This window comes from Chiloscyllium plagiosum, unplaced genomic scaffold (assembly GCF_037043375.1).
Source record: "Chiloscyllium plagiosum isolate Xiang-an unplaced genomic scaffold, Cpla_swu_hap1 HiC_scaffold_11, whole genome shotgun sequence".
NCBI lineage: Eukaryota > Metazoa > Chordata > Chondrichthyes > Orectolobiformes > Hemiscylliidae > Chiloscyllium > Chiloscyllium plagiosum.
The window spans coordinates 82,740,151-82,753,221 of record NW_028270149.1 but is presented as its reverse complement, the minus strand read 5'-3'; positions in this window follow the sequence as shown (position 1 = coordinate 82,753,221).

The following is a 13,071-nucleotide window of genomic DNA, read 5'->3' as shown; positions in this document are numbered from 1 at the left end:
GCACGGAGGCTGGTATCCCATCATCAAGTCGCCCTTTATTTACACGTGCATAGCATTTGGACTCTGACCAGCTAACTCAGAGCCAGGCCCGAAAGTGAGGAGACTCTGAGACTCCTGTTTCTGTTTGTCAGCTAGGGCTCCCTGATTGGCCCAGATTAACAGCTCCAATCAGAGACCTCATACTCAATGAGATCCACCCGGCCAATTTTGTTCCAATTACTACATCCCTTTCTCAAAGTCTGGGATGTAAGACTGTTCTTTTCTTTGTAGCTTCTCCTGGGACATTTTCACCCTCGGTCCAGTTCTTACTCTGACATGGGTGATGCGTACTGGAATGTAGGACATCTCTTGGACGTGGAGCAGCATGGGAGAGATTCCTCCTTTTCTTCAGGTGGTAATGGTATCGAGCCTGCATCCATTTCAGACTGAGGTTTCCTTGACACTAAATGGAGGGGGAGAACCCAGAGTTTCTGGCAGCCTTCCTCACTAGTCTGAAGGGCCAGGTATGTTTAGTTCCTGCCCTGTTTGCGAGTTTGCAGCTTTCATGTAGTGCATGTGCTTGTTCAGGACCACCTTACTGACCCAACCTTTATATGTCACAGGGCCTGACCTCAGGTCAGCATTAGCTCCTGCCCATGTAGGGCCATCTCCATGGTTTCGATACCAAATTTCATCTCCTGAAGTAGACTGTCACTTCTCGCTTAGAGGGCGCATGTGGCTGGTGTTGGCATTCCTGATGCTGTTTCACCCTCCCCGCCCCCCCAAGTTTGGGAATAATCAGGAGTGCAGACTCTCCTCCCCATTAGCAACTCTGCTGGTGCTATCCAATAGTTATACGAGAGGTGGTGCTATAAACGAGGAGGAACCAGGACAGTTTGGGCTCAAGTGAAGCTGTAGGCTGTTTCTTTAAGCCTGCCATCAAAGTTAGTACTGGTCTTTCTGCCAGACCATTGGATGAAGGATGGTATGGAGCTTTCAGAACATGCTGAATGCCATTCGACTATAGGAAACACCATTGTCCATGTGAACGATGTGCAGCTTTTCAATCATCATCCCTGAGTGTGTCGATTAAGGCCTATGCATGTCCAACCACTTTGAATGGGCAGCCACAAAAGACCAAGAATATTGAGCCCATGAAAGGCCTGGTGTGTAACGGAGTCTGGGGTTTATCCTACTATTCCCACAAATGTGTGGGAGCTGCAAATAGTAATTTCATCCTTTTTGGTACTCTGGGCATTACCCTGCCAATGCGGCTATGTTGGCATCCAATCATGGTCACCATCATAGCGTCTTGCCAAAACCTTCATTTGGAAACTTCTGGTAGACTTCAGCCAGCATCTGGCAGTGACCATTATTCAGGACAAACAGTCTTGCTCCCTATAATACAATGCCAGCCTCTACAGTGACCTGGTCTCATTGTGTCCAGAATAATTTCAATTCTGGTTGTGATGACCCTTTTTGTGTCCCCCATCACTAACAGCTGTTTCGGTTTTACCTAGATAGGATCTTTTTATGCCCACAGTCGGATATTGTCCACCGGAATGTGGTCTAGAAAATTTTAAACCCGACAGACTGTTCCAGAGAAGGCCCCACCTGTGCAGGATCTGCCAGTGGGAAGCAGGCTAACGCATCCACTTCTGCCACGTGGCCTCCCAGATGGTGTTCCATCTTGGAACTGTCTGAATTGAGAATAAGGACCCACTGCTGAATTTGACCATCTGCTATGGGCAGCATGGCCTTGTCTTTTTGAGGTAGCCTTAGCAGGGGGTTGTGGTCAATTACTATTAGACATTTACGCCCGTAAAGGTATTGATGAACTTTCTCACACCAAAGATGACTGCTAAACCTTCCTTCTCTATCTGGATGCATTTTCAATCAGCATCAGCCAAAGTCCTGAAAGCATATGCTGTCAGGTGTTCCTATCCATTGGTCCACCGGTGAGCCAACACTAACCCAATGCTGTATGGGGCGCATCACATGTCAGCACCACATCTCGCTTGGGATCATAGTGGGCCAACACCTTAGATGACGATAGCTGCTTTTTACTTGCCTGAAGATCACTTCTGGGCAATGTGACTATTTCCGAGTCTGATGCCTTTTCAGTAGCAGGTATAAAGGTGCCAGGAAGGAGGCCAGGTTGTGCATTAAATTTCTGTAATAATTCACTAACCCAAGGAAAAAAACCAAGCTCCAGTAAGATGTGGGAGCCAGGGCACCTCTGATCGCTCTAACTTTATCTTCCAATGAGTGTAGCCCAATTTTGCCGACTCTGAAGCCCAGATGGGTCACTTGGGATGCCTGAAGCACACATTTTTCCCTTCTGAGACATATGCTCACCTTGTAGAAATGTTTAATCACTATGTCCAATTTCAGACAGTTACAGAGAGTGGTGAACTCGGCCCAGACAATCAAAAAGGCCAACCTCTCATCTATAGAATCCATCTACCAGGCTCTCTGTCAAGGAAAGGCCACTGCCAGAATTCTTAAAGATCCATCCCACCCTGGCAACGTTTTTCTCCAACCTCTACACGTACCAGCTGGTTTCAAAACAGTTTCCACCCCACTGTTGTTAGAATACTGAATGGACTCACAAACTCTTGACATTCGCCTGTACCTGTGTTTTTATTTATGCCGTTGTTTACCTATTATTTACTATCTATGCTACTTAACTCTGTGATTTGCCTGCACTGCTACCAAGACAACGCTTTTCACTGTGCCTTGGTGCATGTGACAATAAATTCAATTCAATTCAATTCAAGCAATCTTTATTGGTGTTCCCAGTTATTAACATCGTCCACATAAATGCCACCTGGGGTAGATCTTGTAAAATGTTATCCATCATCTGCTGGAAAAGAGCACATCCTGATTATACCCCAAATGGAAATCTTGTATGTTGGTACGAACTCTAATGGGTATTAATTAGGGCATTCTTCTGGGATCCTCATCTGATCGCAATTGCAGGTAGTTGACCACCTCATGAAGGAGAGCTCCCCCCACCCGCCAGTTTTGCATATAATTCCTCTATGTGAGGGATTGAGTACATATCGAGCTGTGAGAAGAAGTTCACCATTTTGTTTAAAATCCCCACAAAGGCGAACCTACTCTTCAGGTTTCACAATCAGTATGATCGGGAGCTACCATTCCACAAACTGGACTAGATTCCTTTGCATTCCACCTTCCTGATTTCTGCCTCTACTTTTAGACATAAGGCAATTGGCACTGGGCAGGCCTTGCAGAATCACGGAATTGTCTACATGTAAGGTAGCCGTGGCTCCTTTGATAATCCCTGGACCTTCCTGAAAAACTTCTGGGTACTTAATTAGGATTTCACTCCAGCAGCCTTTTTCTAATTGAAAAATGTCGAGCCAGTTGAGGTGAATCTTACTCAACAAATTTCTCCCCATCAAGCTTGGGCCCGAGCCTTTTACGACAATTAGTGGTAACTGAACTGACTGCTTCTCATACGAGACCAGACGGAAGTCTTACCCTTAATCTGTAGCGGTTCCCTTGTATGCGTTCTCAGTTTAGCTGAGGTCTTGTACAAACTTAAGGGTTCAAGTCAAGATCAAGACTTATTAAAGACTGGTTCTGCAATCACTGATACAGCTACACTGGTATCGACCTACATTAGAACTGGGTAATCACTTAACCAGATGCTTATTTTGATTGGTTCTGATTTGGATGTTACAAAGTAATTTAACGTTCCACCCTACATGTAGGTGGACTTTCCAGGTTGTGCATTCTCCTCAATACCCAGTCGATGAGTTCTCTTACTCAAGTCAGGCCTCATAGGCCTACTTTGCTGTCTCGAGTCCGCATACCACCAGCAACTACAATGGCTTTCCGGCTGTGATCCTGAAGAACCTTTTAGCCATTTGGCAGAGGCTCGGCCTTGTTTTGGGGTTTTGTTGTGGGCTGACCGAGAGTCCCTCTGCTCAGGAGTGAGGCTCTGTGATTACCTACACTCAAGTGGTGTGCCCCAAGCTCAGTTGGACAGGTGAGGGTGCCCACTTCCATTGGATATCATGTCGGTCTAATGACAAAGCCATTTGTATGGCCTATTTGAAGCTCAGTTGGGTTATAGCTAATTGTTACTTTCGCATGGTTACATCATTAATACCACAAACCAAGTGGTCTCTTGGCATCTCATTAAGGGTTAACCCAAAATCACAAGCCTCTGCCAGTCATCTTCACTTCATCAAATATCCCGATATGGATTCTCTGGTGCTCAAACTGCCGAAATAAAACAGACAGTGTCTCAGAATTAAAGGAGACTTGGAGTAATATTATCCTTTAACTAAATTCCTCAACTCTTGAAAGGTATGTGGTGCCTCAGGGAAAGTTAGGCTCTTAATAATTGAAATTGCTTGTGGTCGGAAAACAGTCAGAAGAATTACTCATTGTTTTTCCTCTGCCCCAATGTCATTTGCCTGGAATAAAGAACACATTCTTTCCATATGCTGGATCAAATTTTCAACGACAAGATCAAACAAGTCAAGCTTCCCAAATAAAGGCATGAGGCCAGAAATGCTTACCCCAACTCAAAGACAACTGTGGCAATCAATTTTCTTCAGGAGCATAATGTTTTCTCTCGTTGCCACTGAAATAACTCCATGGAGGTCAGTATCCCGTCACCAAGTCACCCTTTATTTACACATGTACAGTATGTGGGTACTGACCAGCCAGCACAGAGTCAGTCCCCGGAGTGATGAGATGCTCTGACACTCCTGGTTTTTAAAAGATTTTCCCCCACACTACTGCCTAATAACGGTAGTGCTTATTATTCCCCAGCACCCATGTCATGTGTGTGCAGGTGTTGGACACAGTGAAAAACAACAAGTGTGTAAATCTTTATTGATGTTCCACCACCAGGAAGAAAGGAAACACCCGAGTGGCCAGTGACAAGCAGAGCCCTTCTCATCAAAGGGCAATGCTGTGTGGACACTCGTGTTTTTTAATAAACAGAAAGAAACCCAGAAAAAATAGCTACAATAAACAACAAAGAAAACCAAAAATCAAAAAAAGTCTACCTGAAACAAGGGGGAGAGAATAAAGAAATCTCTCTTCCTCAGTAGGAAACCCCATAACAGTAATGAATACACTGACTGTGAGGTCCACGTAGTTCAGAGGTCGATCCACGCAGTTCAGAGGTCAGTCTCCCTCCTTTAATACAAAATGGAGAGTCCTTCACACACTGATCCAGCTCCCTCAGAGGCAGCTCTCTGAGTGAACAGGATGTCAGACAGTCCTGTTCTTTTCTTTTTGTTTTTTGTTTTTTCTCTTTTTTACTTTTTGTCTTTAAAATATTCCCCCACACTGCCGCCTAATAGCGGTAGTGCGTATTATTCCCCAGCACCCATGTCGTGTGTGTGCAGGTGTCGGTCACAGTGAAGACAACAAGTGTGTGAATCTTTATTAATATTCCATCATCAGGAAGGAAGGAAACACCCGAGTGGCCAGTGACAAGCAGTGCCCTTCACATCAAAGGGCAATGCTGTGTGATCAAACAGTGAAGGGGAGGGCAGGGATTAAATCAAAATAGAGTTGGAGGGGGAAATAATGCACTCCACCCCCACGCCTTTTTTTTTATTGCTTTTCCTTTTTATTTCTTCTTATTATTTTTCTTTTATCTTTTACAAAAAGGAGATCTCTCCTCCTCAGTAGGAAACCCAACAGCAGTAATGAAAACACTGAATGTGTGGTCCAGGCAGTTCAGAGGTCAGTCCCCCTCCTTAACACAAAATGGAGAGTCCTTCACACACTGATCCAGCTCCCTCAGAGGCAGCTCTCAGAGTGAACAGGATGTCAGACAGTCCTGTGTTTTTTACTTTTCTATTATCCCCACACTACTGCCTAACTGCGGTAGTGCTTACTTTTCCCCAGCACCCATGTCGTCTGTGTGCAGGTGAAGGGGACACAGTGAAGAACAAATGTGTAAATATTTATTTATATTGTACCACCAGGAAGAAAGGAAACACCCGAGTTGCCAGTGACAAGCAGTGTCCATCTTGAGAGAGGGCAATGCTACGTGATACTCAATTTTATTTTTTTTTCCCCCAGTCCAGTCCTTATCCCACCCCCTGAAACGTAATCAAGCTCAGAATTAACTCCTCAGAGGCTGGTGTCCCATCACCAAGTTTGCCTTTAATTACATAGGGGGAGTTCCTGACCCTGACCCTGACCCAGCTCCCTCAGAGCCAGCTCTAAGAGTGAATAGAACCCCCAACCCTCCTGTTTCTTTTTTTTTTAACCCCCACACTTTCACCTAACTGCGGTAGTGCTTATTTTCCCCAAGCACCCATGTTGTGTGTGTGCAGGTGTGAGACACAGTGAAAGACACAAGGTACACGAATCTTTATTCAGTTTCCACCACCAGGAAGAAAGGAAACACCCGAGTGGCCAGTGACAAGCAGTGTCCATCTTGAGAGAGGGCAATGCTACGTGATACTCCTGTTTATATCTGTCAGCCAGGGCTCACTGCTTGGCCCATGTTAACAACTCCAGTCAGGGAAGCCATACTCAATGAGATCCACTCGGCTAACTTCATTCCAATCGTGACAATTTATACGTAGAGAAAGGGCTTTGTCTATTTCACTAGAATACTAGAAGCTGTCTCTAATGTCTGAATGATTGACAAAGAGATGACCCACATTTAACTTTGTTCACGTTGACTGCAAGGGAACCAGAAGGAATACAAAGAAAAACATTTACACAGTGTGTTTAATAGTGCACTCCCTCTCTCACACTGTGATGGATACACATTCAAATTAGTGTTGAAAAGGTCACTTGACAAATTCCTGCAAAGCAAAAAGGGAAGAGCAGGTACAGAGTGAAATTGGTGGAATGCTTGGGTTTCCCATTGAAAGAACCAGCAGAGTCTCAATGGGCTGAATAGACTCCTTCTGAGCTGCACTGTTCTATTCTAAAGGACCCAAAATGCATCACAAAGGTGCTCAATAGAAGCTGAGGGTCAAAAGATCAAGGAGGATGTCAGTGAGGGTAGTCATCAGGAGAACATAAACAGGGAATATACCTGGGACCCTGATTTCTCTAATATAAAAGCAATTCCTTCTTTGAATCCTTACATTTGATTTCTGACTGGCAGAATTTCAGTCGGTTAGCTTTCCTTCACCATCATGATGTTGATGGAGCGTTTTACACCATGAGCAATAGTGAGTTCTCTCTCACTATCTTTCCTAACTTGTACCACTATCAATGCACCGTGTCCCCATGATGCCCATTATCAATGCACCGTGTCCCCATGATGCCCATTATCAATGCATCATGTCCCCATGATGCCCATTATCAACACACTGTGTTCCCATGATGCCCATTATCAATGCATCATGTCCCCATGATGCCCATTATCAATGCATCGTGTCCCCATGATGCCCATTATCAATGCATCATGTCTCCGTGATGCCCACTATCAATGCACTGTGTCCCCATGATGCTCATTATCAATGCATCATGTCCCCATGATGCCCATTATCAATGCATCGTGTCCCCATGATGCCCATTATCAATGCATCATGTCCCCATGATGCCCATTATTAATGCATCATGTCCCCATGATGCCCATTATTAACGCATCGTGTCCTCATGATGCCCATTATCAATGCATCATGTCTCCGTGATGCCCACTATCAATGCACTGTGTCCCCATGATGCCTTACTCATTGTATTCTCTAACTCACCACAGGCAGCAGTACTAGAGATCTCCTGTGCCATCTTTAAAGACCAGCTATTTATCTGGCCAAGTGAGAGCGGCCCTGCACAGTTCATTTTATTTACCCTAGATTTATCAGTCAAAGGGTGATTGGCACCTCACTTTATGACAGGGATTTTCAGGTCCTTGTAGATTTGGCATGGGGTGTGTTCATGAGGTTGCTGCCCATGCATGTTGGTGACTGACGGAGGTCTGGACGAGCAAGCCATGAGCCTAAGTGACCAGTGAGCCATGTCCAACTCTCAGGTCAGGAATTACTACCGTTTAGTTTCTTTTCTGCCAATAAGAAACTGCACATTAATGAGACTGAATTATGTAATAATGAGGATACTAGAATACTGATATATGTGAATATGCCTCTCATTGTTCCCAGCAAGGCTCCCATCTCACATAGATTCCTTACAGGGTAAAAAGAGGCCGTCAGACCATCAAATCTGCACCTACCCTCCAGAAAGCATCCCACACAGATCCACCGATGCTTGCATTTCCCACAGCTCACCCACCTAGCTTGCACATTATGGGGCACTTTAGTACAGTCAATCCAACTATCTGCACTTCTTCAGGATGAAACTGGAGCACTCAGAGGAAACCCATGCAGACATGGGGAGAATGTGCACAGTCACCCAAGGGTGGAATCGAACCCTGGTGCCTGGTGCTGTGAGGTAGCAGTGCTAACCACTGAGCCACCATGCTGCCCTATTCACCATTCAGCACTTGGTTGGGAAATGGAATATTTTGCTCTTGATGGTGGAAATTACCTAAGTGTCGATTTCACATAATTCCCCCAAAGTTTTCACCAATGCCCACATCATCCAGGGACTGGGAAGATTCCAGCGCCCATCCCAAGTTGTGACATGGGACCTTACTGTGGCTCTGTGGTTAGCACTACTGCCTCACAGCACCAGGGACCCGGGTTTGATTCCAGCCTCAGACAACTGTCTGTGGAGTTTGCACATCCTCCCCATGTCTGCGTGGGTTTCCTCTGGGTGCTCTGGTTTCCTCCCACAATCCAAAGATGTGTAGGTTAGGTGAATTGGCCATGCTAAATTGCCCATAGTGCTCAGGGATAAAACATAGAACATAGAACATAGAACAATACAGCACAGAACAGGCCCTTCGGCCCAAGATGTTGTGCCAAACATTTGTCCTAGCTTAAGCACCCATCCAATTGCTGCTTAAAGGTCGCCAATGATTCTGACTCTGCCACTCCCACAGGCAGCGCATTCCATGCCCCCACCACTCTCTGGGTAAAGAACCTACCCCTGGCATCCACCCTATACTTTCCACCCTTCCCCTTAAATTTATGTCCCCTTGTAACATTCTGTTGTACCCGGGGAAAATGTTTCTGACTGTCTACTCTATCTATTCCCCTGATCATCTTATAAACCTCTATCAAGTCACCCCTCATCCTTCGCCATTCCAATGAGAAAAGGCCTAGCACTCTCAACCTATCCTCGTACGACCTATTCTCCATTCCAGGCAACATCCTGGTAAATCTTCTCTGCACCCTCTCCAAAGCTTCCACATCTTTCCTAAAATGAGGCGACCAGAACTGCACACAGTACTCCAAATGTGGCCTAACCAAGGTCCTATACAGCTGCAACATCACTTCACGACTCTTGAATTCAATCCCTCTGATAATGAACGCTAATACACCATAGGCCTTCTTACAAGCTCTATCCCCCTGAGTGGCAACTTTCAAAGAGCTATGAACATAGACCCCAAGATCCCTCTGCTCCTCCACCTTACTAAGAACCCTACCGTTAACCCTGTATTCCGCATTCTTATTTAATGGTGTAGATTAGGTGCATTAGTCAGGGGAAAATGTAGAGTAGGGTAAGGGAATGGGTCTAGGTGGGATACTCTTCAAAGGGTTGGTGTGGATTTGTTGGGTCACATGACCTATTTCCACAATGTATGGATCCTATGATCCTCTTTGACACCTCATCACAATGATTTAAATCACAGAAATTCAATCGTATGACAAAGCTCAAACTCATCCTGTGACTCTTTCCATTAATTCATACAATTCTCTCATCATGAGCACATAAGTAGAACAGTAACGTGACCAACCTGCAAATCCTCTTATTACGGCACACTATTCTCCAATGGGACAGTCAAAAGTACAGAGGGAGATGGTACTGAACTGATAATGAGACAGGAAGACTATTCCAGAGGCCCAGACTAATGCTCTGGGGAATGGGTTCACATAGTAGCTCATTTTATTTGAACACAACAGGGTTTTTTTAATATTTGAAATGTATATAATTGCCAGTTTAGTGAATACCCAGCTGTTGTTTACACACTGTGATCATGAAAGAACAATAAGACAGATTTTCTTGACTTACAGAATAGAAAAATATAGTTTGACCAAATAAAAGTCCATAAGGAGAAGGTAAAAGAGTAAAATGGTCTATGATCCCATGTCTCAAATCAGGCTTATTAATGCATGGATTTATGCTTTTACTGCCAAAGAGGTTTAAAACTGTAGACGGTTGAGTACGTTCCTGTGGAATTAAGTTATTTCTTTTAAATCTTTGCTGCATTTGGAAAGAGCATCAATAGCAAAAAGGCTTTCATGTTGGGTGAGTAGGAAGACAAGGGGAGGGAGAGTGAAAGACAGAGAGATAGAGAGACAGAGACAGGGAGATACAGAGATGTTTCTACTGAATAAAACATACTCAAAGTACAAAGTATTGACTGATCATATGACTGCTGTCTCCAACTGGCCAGTAATTCAAATGTGATGATGTATCCCAACTCTAATTTGATTAGGTCACGTCTAGGAACTTCTCCTCTTCATCAATGTCCCATTGTGAAAACCATTAGGTTTGCTAGTTTATCTCCAGCAGATGAACATCTCAGGAGATTACCAGAGACATCTTGCTAATGAGACATGCTCCCTTAGAATCACTGGGCAGAATCTACCCAGACTCTGAGTAATGTGGCTGTGGTGAGGCAAATGATTGAATCTGGTGAGATGTTTGGTGAGTGCCCATCTCAATGTCGAGATCATCTCGTTACATCCTGTTCACTTTTCTTAAGCAGTGTGGTGAGATTCTCTTGCAGAAAGTGATGTCAGAAAATATGGCAGAGAGTGCAAATACTGGAGATCAGTGTCAAAACGTGTGGTGCTAGAAAATTGATGTTTCAGGTATAAGCCATCCCTGATGAAGGGTGATGTCCAAAATGTTGACTCTTGCTCCTCAGATGCTGCCTGGCTTGCTGTGCTTTTCCAATGCCACACTTTCTGACTGGTGAGATTCTCACCAGGCAGTGAGAGGTTTCCCATTGACACTGACCGTTGCTTATCAAACGTCTTGTTAACAGCACAACGCACCACAGGCCATGATCTTACCAAATTCATCCCACAAAAAAACCATCAAGAAAACTCTACACGGAAACCAAAGGGGTCCTTGGCAGATCCAACTCACCAAAAGGATTGGTCCTTTTGTAAGATGCTAGAGGCAGGAGGTGTGGCATCACTGGCTAGCCTTTGGCTGGTTAAGGTTATTGTTGCAGTGGGATGGCTAATGGCACTTACTGAGGTGTTAAGATGCAACCCTACAGGAGTTGCAGAGCAAGAATCTTTACCTTGATCAGGATGCGGAGACAGATATCACCGTAGCTCAGCCCTGTTCTGAGACATCTTCTCCTGCAGGTAGAATTGGTACAAATGGTAATATCACTAGATTAGTAATCCAGATCTCCCAGGCTAATGTTCTGAGGACATGAATTCAAACACCACCATGACACATGGTGAAATCTGACATTAATAAAATCTGGAATTAAAATCTAATTAAATTGTCAATTATTATAACAGTGTCTCTCGTTCACTACCTTGTGGGGCCTCCATGTCTTTTCAAACTCACCACAATGTGTTTGATCCCTAACTGCCCTCTGGGAATAAATGGTCAGAGAGACCAACATCCTCTGAACAAAGAAAAACAAAAACAGGAAGACGCTTAAGGAGGAAGACGCAAGTGGATGGAATCGCTGTTAGGTCAGACGCATGTGGGGAAAGGTGTTGAGGTGGTTGAGAGAGTGCTAAGGAAGCACAGAAGTCATGCAGGGTTCATGGTGCAAGATGGGGTAATGTGAGTAACTAAGGAGCTGTCAGGGCATAGGCATTGCCATGAGGTGGCATAGAAAAGTGTGAGGGAACAAACAGCAGAGGCTGGTGCAGAAGGTTCTCCTTCTTCTTACACTGGTGCCCAATCTTCTTGACTGTCTAATTGGCACTGATTTGGGTGGTGATCTCTGACCAGGCTGGAACAGTATGGTGATATGGCTGTCTCTCTGGCAAGAGGACTCCTCTCCAATCCAGCATCTCCTTTACAAAGATATGCAGCTCTCTCTCTGAGAAGCACCGTGCCAGTTTCCCCTTCCCTGCCATCTCTTCTGACATCTAGTGTAAAGAGTAGCAAAGTGTGGAGATGGCAAGGGGTGCAGGTCCAATGGAGTAGTGTGTTCCTCTGTGAACCGTGTGCCTTGAGATGATGTGGAGATCAGACATGAATCCTGCTGTGAGGGATCAAACAGAAATCAATGCAGCAAGTTTAGGAAGAGATGGCAAGAAAGCTCATTTGACCTCACGGTAAGAATTACTCCACCAAACTCAACGCAATTACACTTAACCAAATAATGGTCATGTTCAGCTGATTGTTTTTATTGGATATTTGCAAACTTACCATCTCCATCTTAATGTGAAATGTACAGGAATGCAAATTCTGTAGATATTTTGTCTTTTAATCTGTATTATAAAAAGTCTGTTTTTTAAACGATCAAATCATGTTCCATGGGGGATTAAAATCATTAAAATAAATTTGAAGTATGCCACAGGTCTCTGGAAGCTACTTTAATTCCTTTCAGTTTCTGATATTCTCAGAGATAAAACTTTCATTCACCATCTTTTGCTTGTGAATTCCTCTGTTGCTTAGTCTAGTTATTTTTTCTTCCCCTCTGAGATAATCTACTTGCTTTCTTTGCCACCAGAATTTGTGCGGACACTAGTAGATCCTTCCATTAGTTTTAAACATGGCAATCCTCCTGCCTCTACTTGCTCTACAGTTTCTGCTGCATCCCTTACAAGGAATAAAGAAGCGTTGTTTTACTCTGCCTGTAGTGCAGATCTACCTAACTATCATTTACTTTGGCTATCTTCTCTCAGTCAGCTACAAACTACACATAGCTGCTGCAAAATGCATTTGGATGACATTACATTCAATGTGCCATGGTGAACTCCCAGCCTCCTGTAGCGGCCTACAGTGTGGTATGGCAAACTCCCAGCCTCCTGTAGTGGCCTACAGTGCGGTATGGCAAACTCTCAGCCTCCTGTAGTG